This window comes from Anoplophora glabripennis, unplaced genomic scaffold (assembly GCF_000390285.2).
Source record: "Anoplophora glabripennis isolate ALB-LARVAE unplaced genomic scaffold, Agla_2.0 scaffold4483, whole genome shotgun sequence".
In the NCBI taxonomy this organism is placed as follows: Eukaryota; Metazoa; Arthropoda; class Insecta; order Coleoptera; family Cerambycidae; genus Anoplophora; species Anoplophora glabripennis.
In genome coordinates this window covers 1-6,174 of record NW_019420556.1, presented here as the reverse complement: position 1 = coordinate 6,174, position 6,174 = coordinate 1, and the positions used below count along the sequence as shown (strand labels likewise).

The following is a 6,174-nucleotide window of genomic DNA, read 5'->3' as shown; positions in this document are numbered from 1 at the left end:
TCTAACAGCGAATATGCCGATATGATATTTGTCTATAGTTTCTGTGATGGAAATTCATTGATGGCCTCACAAGAGTATCTACACAGGTTTCCAAATAGAAGACAACCTTCACAGCACGTATTCCAACGAGTTTTCCAAAAAGTCCGTGAGACTGGGAGTGTTAAAATTGAAAATACCATAATAAGAGGTAATTTGGAAGAAAATGTAATAGCTGCTGTTGTTGATAATCCTCCCACCAGTGTCCCAAGAATATCAGCGTAAGTAGGTACTCCACGAAGCAGAGTCTGGAGAATTTTAAACCGAGAAGAAATGCACCCATACCATCTANGTTATTAAAACTACACCTTTAATGTCGATCGGTGAAAAATAACTATATCGATGTATACTTTACTTTGTATTTTCACCTCGACACTAGCCTCTCTAGCGTTCGAAGGTACACAAGAGTAGTTGCCAGTATGATTTCTCTGCGCCCTTGGAAAAATCAGTTCGCTTCCTTGACGACCTTCACGTACTGTTGCACCGTCATTTAAATCGTAATTGATCACCCTGTCATCGTGATACCAAAAGATGTACTTGGGGGCTTCGATGGAATCTTTCAGTTCACAGCTTAAGCGTAGAGGCGATCCCACTTTCACCGCTTTCCTCTCAGGATCGCCTAATATCGTTGCCCAAGCTTCTACAATAGAAAAAAAATAAATACATATTACTCAAAATGGGCCCTGACAAATCTTAGTACAAATCTCCTCTTAAATAAAAAATCATTAACCGTGGTTAGATAAAACGAAACTAGAAGAACACTTAATAGGTGCAATATATTTCTTGAAAAAGCAAGATTGGTCGAAAACTATAGAAAACTTTAACTATGAGAATTCCTTGTACCAAAAAAAATATCAGAATTCCTATGAGTGTACTGGACTCTAAGTAAACTTGTGGGTAGGGATCAGAATTTTCAGTTGCTGTGTCTAACGTTAAAAATATTGTTTTTATTTATCAAATTTTGCTAATAACTATGTCAAACTTAATCAATTTAAAAGTAATACTCGAATTAATTGTAACTTTAGTAATAAAGACATATTGCTGGCTTGCAGTATCATTATTAGGACATTGCGTTTAGGACTACAATTGCTTTTTACTTAAATCTTAAAAAAATAAACTGACTAACCTATCGCTACTAATCTGTGTAATTGTTACCTTAGTACATTGTTTCAAATGAAAAGACATCATATCAGGTTTAATATTTACTTATTATTTTTCTGTGTATAAGTTCTTAACTTACCTATTAACTTTAAGTTCACGTAAATGCTGTTACTAAAATTTGACTGTGAGCAAACTTGGCACTTATACAGCCCCTCGTCTTCCCGTTTCGAATGTCTAATAAACAAAATCCACTCCTAAAATAATAAGCACATTGAATTAATAATGAAACCGTGCATAGGGTAAATATTAAATGTCTACATATATTTTATATTAACGGAACAGTTTAATGCGGAGAACAGGTAATTAATAGGTTTTATGAAAAAAATTGGAATAAAAAGTCACATGTAACATAAATATGTAAATATACATAATATTTTAATACACACAAACAATATAGCTTAGCTATTTTGTCTATGATAGACATAATTTTTCTATTCCGAACGGAAGATAATAAAGATTATACAGTATTGCTGGTGTTACAAAGAGAGAACTCTAATACTACAACTTTTTATACAAAACAGAAAGATAACCGTTAAATAAACAACCATTTTTTTGTATTTAGACGATACACAAAAGAAAACTGAAATATCTCTAGCAATATTATCTGTTTCCTAAGAGAACAGAATTTTGCGAATTTTAGCTCATAAAAAATCAAAATTCAAAAATTCGAGAGGATCTACAGTTCTTATCAAAAATCATCTGGTCGGATCTAAAAGTTTATCAGAGACGGTGTAATAAATCGAAGGAATATGCACTACTTGGCCTGTGAAAATCCACACGTTATAAAGGAGACACACCATCAGGATTCTTGGTGTCAACGTATTTGCAATGATTATGGGTGACCAAGTTCATTACGAAATTTATAATGAAAATCTAAACAGTTTAAGACAAACATCTTAGACAATCTATGTTCTAAATAGTTGGTATGAAATGGATGGAGCTCCAGCACATTCTACCCACGAAGTATATATATATCAAGAAGTCACAGGAATGTTTGATGACCGCTGGATTGGTTGTAACGGACCTTGAAGTTGGCCGCCTAGATCTCCTGATCTGACACCTGTCTACTTTTTCCTGTGGGGATATATAAAAAGCCAAGTTTATTCCGAACCTATTCTTACCATGTTAGGTACCATCTCTTAAATAGAATTAGGGTTAGTTTCCAGAAGCTCCAAAATTATCACCTTAGATCATTTATATTAGGGACAGAAGATATACAAGACCAATCAGTTGACAATAATTCTTCGTAAAGAGCTGGAAAATTAGCATTCTTATAATTAAAATAAATAAAAATATAATACATTATATTTTTACTATATATAGAAATAAAATGTACTACCAACTACTCGTAACGGAAGACAGGTATATGCGTGGCTCGATTTACATTTTCCAAAACGCTGGATTGGAAAAAATGGACCTATTATGTAGCCTCCCTGGTTCCCCGACCTCAACCCGCTTGATTTTTTTTACTGGGGTCATATGAAGTAACTGGTGTATGCCAAACTCGAGAGGCGATTTACTTAAAAAAATTAATGTAGCCGCCGAGCAAATTCAAGTAATCGTTGATTTGTGAAGGGTTTACAATTCCTTGGTCAAACGATGTGGGGCATACATTGAAGTAAATGGACAGCATTTCTAGCATTTATGGAAATAATTGTTTTCTATTTTTATTTTTAATGTCATTTTGCTAACATAATTTAGTTTCTGTTACAAAATTTTCAATTTTATTTTTAGTTCCCCTATAGGTAACCAAATATTAAATAATTCGTAGAAAACTTGTTTAGTTTCTTCATATTCATTGAGCCGCAGGTACATGGGAAACTGTACCTCAACGGTATATAACTTTGTTTTTTATAATGACAGGTACCAACTAGATAACAAGAAATAAAGTCTTTACATGCATCTTTCTACGAACTAATGCAGTCGATACTTTAGATCCAATTTACTCGAAAATGGTTCATTTTTGAGCTATGAAACAAGAGCACGTTTTTTGTTCAGAATCGATTGCAAGTTCAGGAAAACGTAATCAAATTACATAAAACTAGGATATGCAAAAGTTATGAAGACATAACCTTGAGGACATGTTGCCCTAGGCCGCCCCTGGCGTCAGATCGAAATAACCACGACGTAGTTTTAATGACCTTAAATAGATGTACACTTCACCCAAAAATTACTTAAATCCTTGAAAGGGTTTTTGAGTTTTTGCGGAAAGTTTTTATTTTTTTCTAAACAACACCCTGTAACTCAGTGAGAGTGCATCGCAGAAAAATATTTTATAAGAATTTTAATCTTATTTTAGTCTGGTCTACCCCCTGGTAAATTTTTGTACGCTGACACTGGGACACCCTGTATACCATATTCTCAAACATATTATAAGAATTCCATTAGAATATGTTGGCACGTTAAAAAATTGAAGATATTGAAGATATGGGAAATAGAAAATAAAACAAAGGAAAATAAATATTGTAAGCGAATATTTAGACAGACATAAGTATATCTAGACTTGCAAAAATAGTTAGTAGTAACAGATCACATAATAGGAATTCATACATTTGAGAAAATGCCAAAACAAGTTGTTGCGTTTCTCAAGATGCTCACGAAAATACCGGACATTGTTTCCGTAGAGCTTCAATTACACTATTAATAAATTTAGGAGCTGATATCGCAATATTAAAAATTGGATGGAATGGTGGATGGAAATCTTCAACGGTAGCTGAAGGCTTCATTGAGAAGTCCATAACTCGTAAATCAGTTGTTAACACAAAAAAATTTCCTACTGCAAGTACATCAAGTGCTGGAAGCGATTTTTAAAATAATTCAACCACTTTGGAGGATTCAATAGTCCGTAAATCATCTACTAGTGAAAACACTTCAACCTACATAGACGAAGTAAATGTTTCAAAACAAACAGGACAAGGGATATCCCTTATAGGCTGTTCTAATTTCACTATAAATGTTTACAATAAATAAAATTACTTTCGTTAAAGAGCACATTTAAATTTTTTATTTAGAGGCAGTAAAAATGTAACACTTTATTGCCTGATAGCTGTTATTAAAACTACACCTTTAATGTCGATCGGTGAAAAATAACTATATCGATGTATACTTTACTTTGTATTTTCACCTCGACACTAGCCTCTCTAGCGTTCGAAGGTACACAAGAGTAGTTGCCAGTATGATTTCTCTGCGCCCTTGGAAAAATCAGTTCGCTTCCTTGACGACCTTCACGTACTGTTGCACCGTCATTTAAATCGTAATTGATCACCCTGTCATCGTGATACCAAAAGATGTACTTGGGGGCTTCGATGGAATCTTTCAGTTCACAGCTTAAGCGTAGAGGCGATCCCACTTTCACCGCTTTCCTCTCAGGATCGCCTAATATCGTTGCCCAAGCTTCTACAATAGAAAAAAAATAAATACATATTACTCAAAATGGGCCCTGACAAATCTTAGTACAAATCTCCTCTTAAATAAAAAATCATTAACCGTGGTTAGATAAAACGAAACTAGAAGAACACTTAATAGGTGCAATATATTTCTTGAAAAAGCAAGATTGGTCGAAAACTATAGAAAACTTTAACTATGAGAATTCCTTGTACCAAAAAAAATATCAGAATTCCTATGAGTGTACTGGACTCTAAGTAAACTTGTGGGTAGGGATCAGAATTTTCAGTTGCTGTGTCTAACGTTAAAAATATTGTTTTTATTTATCAAATTTTGCTAATAACTATGTCAAACTTAATCAATTTAAAAGTAATACTCGAATTAATTGTAACTTTAGTAATAAAGACATATTGCTGGCTTGCAGTATCATTATTAGGACATTGCGTTTAGGACTACAATTGCTTTTTACTTAAATCTTAAAAAAATAAACTGACTAACCTATCGCTACTAATCTGTGTAATTGTTACCTTAGTACATTGTTTCAAATGAAAAGACATCATATCAGGTTTAATATTTACTTATTATTTTTCTGTGTATAAGTTCTTAACTTACCTATTAACTTTAAGTTCACGTAAATGCTGTTACTAAAATTTGACTGTGAGCAAACTTGGCACTTATACAGCCCCTCGTCTTCCCGTTTCGAATGTCTAATAAACAAAATCCACTCCTAAAATAATAAGCACATTGAATTAATAATGAAACCGTGCATAGGGTAAATATTAAATGTCTACATATATTTTATATTAACGGAACAGTTTAATGCGGAGAACAGGTAATTAATAGGTTTTGTGAAAAAAATTGGAATAAAAAGTCACATGTAACATAAATATATAAATGTACATAATATTTTAATACACACAAACAATATAGCTTAGCTATTTTGTCTATGATAGACATAATTTTTCTATTCCGAACGGAAGATAATAAAGATTATACAGTATTGCTGGTGTTACAAAGAGAGAACTCTAATACTACAACTTTTTATACAAAACAGAAAGGTAACCGTTAAATAAACAACCATTTTTTTTGTATTTAGACGATACACAAAAGAAAACTGAAATATCTCTAGCAATATTATCTGTTTCCTAAGAGAACAGAATTTTGCGAATTTTAGCTCATAAAAAATCAAAATTCAAAAATTCGAGAGGATCTACAGTTCTTATCAAAAATCATCTGGTCGGATCTAAAAGTTTATCAGAGACGGTGTAATAAATCGAAGGAATATGCACTACTTGGCCTGTGAAAATCCATACGTTATAAAGGAGACACACCATCAGGATTCTTGGTGTCAACGTATTTCCAATGATTATGGGTGACCAAGTTCATTACGAAATTTATAATGAAAACCTAAACAGTTTAAGACAAACATCTTAGACAATCTATGTTCTAAATAGTTGGTATGAAATGGATAGAGCTCCAGCACATTCTACCCACGAGGTATATATATCAAGAAGTCACAGGAATGTTTGATGACTGCTGGATTGGTTGTAACGGACCTTGAAGTTGGCCGCCTAGATCTCCTGATCTGACACC

The 6,174-nt window shown here is 33.0% G+C and overlaps 1 long non-coding RNA gene and 1 pseudogene across 1 annotated transcript; both read right to left on the bottom strand.

Annotated features, from left to right (window-relative positions):
- Nucleotides 1–391: 391 nt before the first annotated feature.
- LOC111692881 lies at nt 392–1,387 on the bottom strand. The gene is made up of 2 exons (XR_002763305.1): nt 1,277–1,387; nt 392–676 (listed from the first exon to the last, which is right to left on the bottom strand). It is a non-coding gene; the product is annotated as an uncharacterized LOC111692881 (long non-coding RNA).
- Nucleotides 1,388–4,191: 2,804 nt separating this feature from the next.
- LOC111692880 lies at nt 4,192–5,326 on the bottom strand (annotated as a pseudogene).
- Between the last annotated feature and the right edge of the window lie 848 nt (nt 5,327–6,174).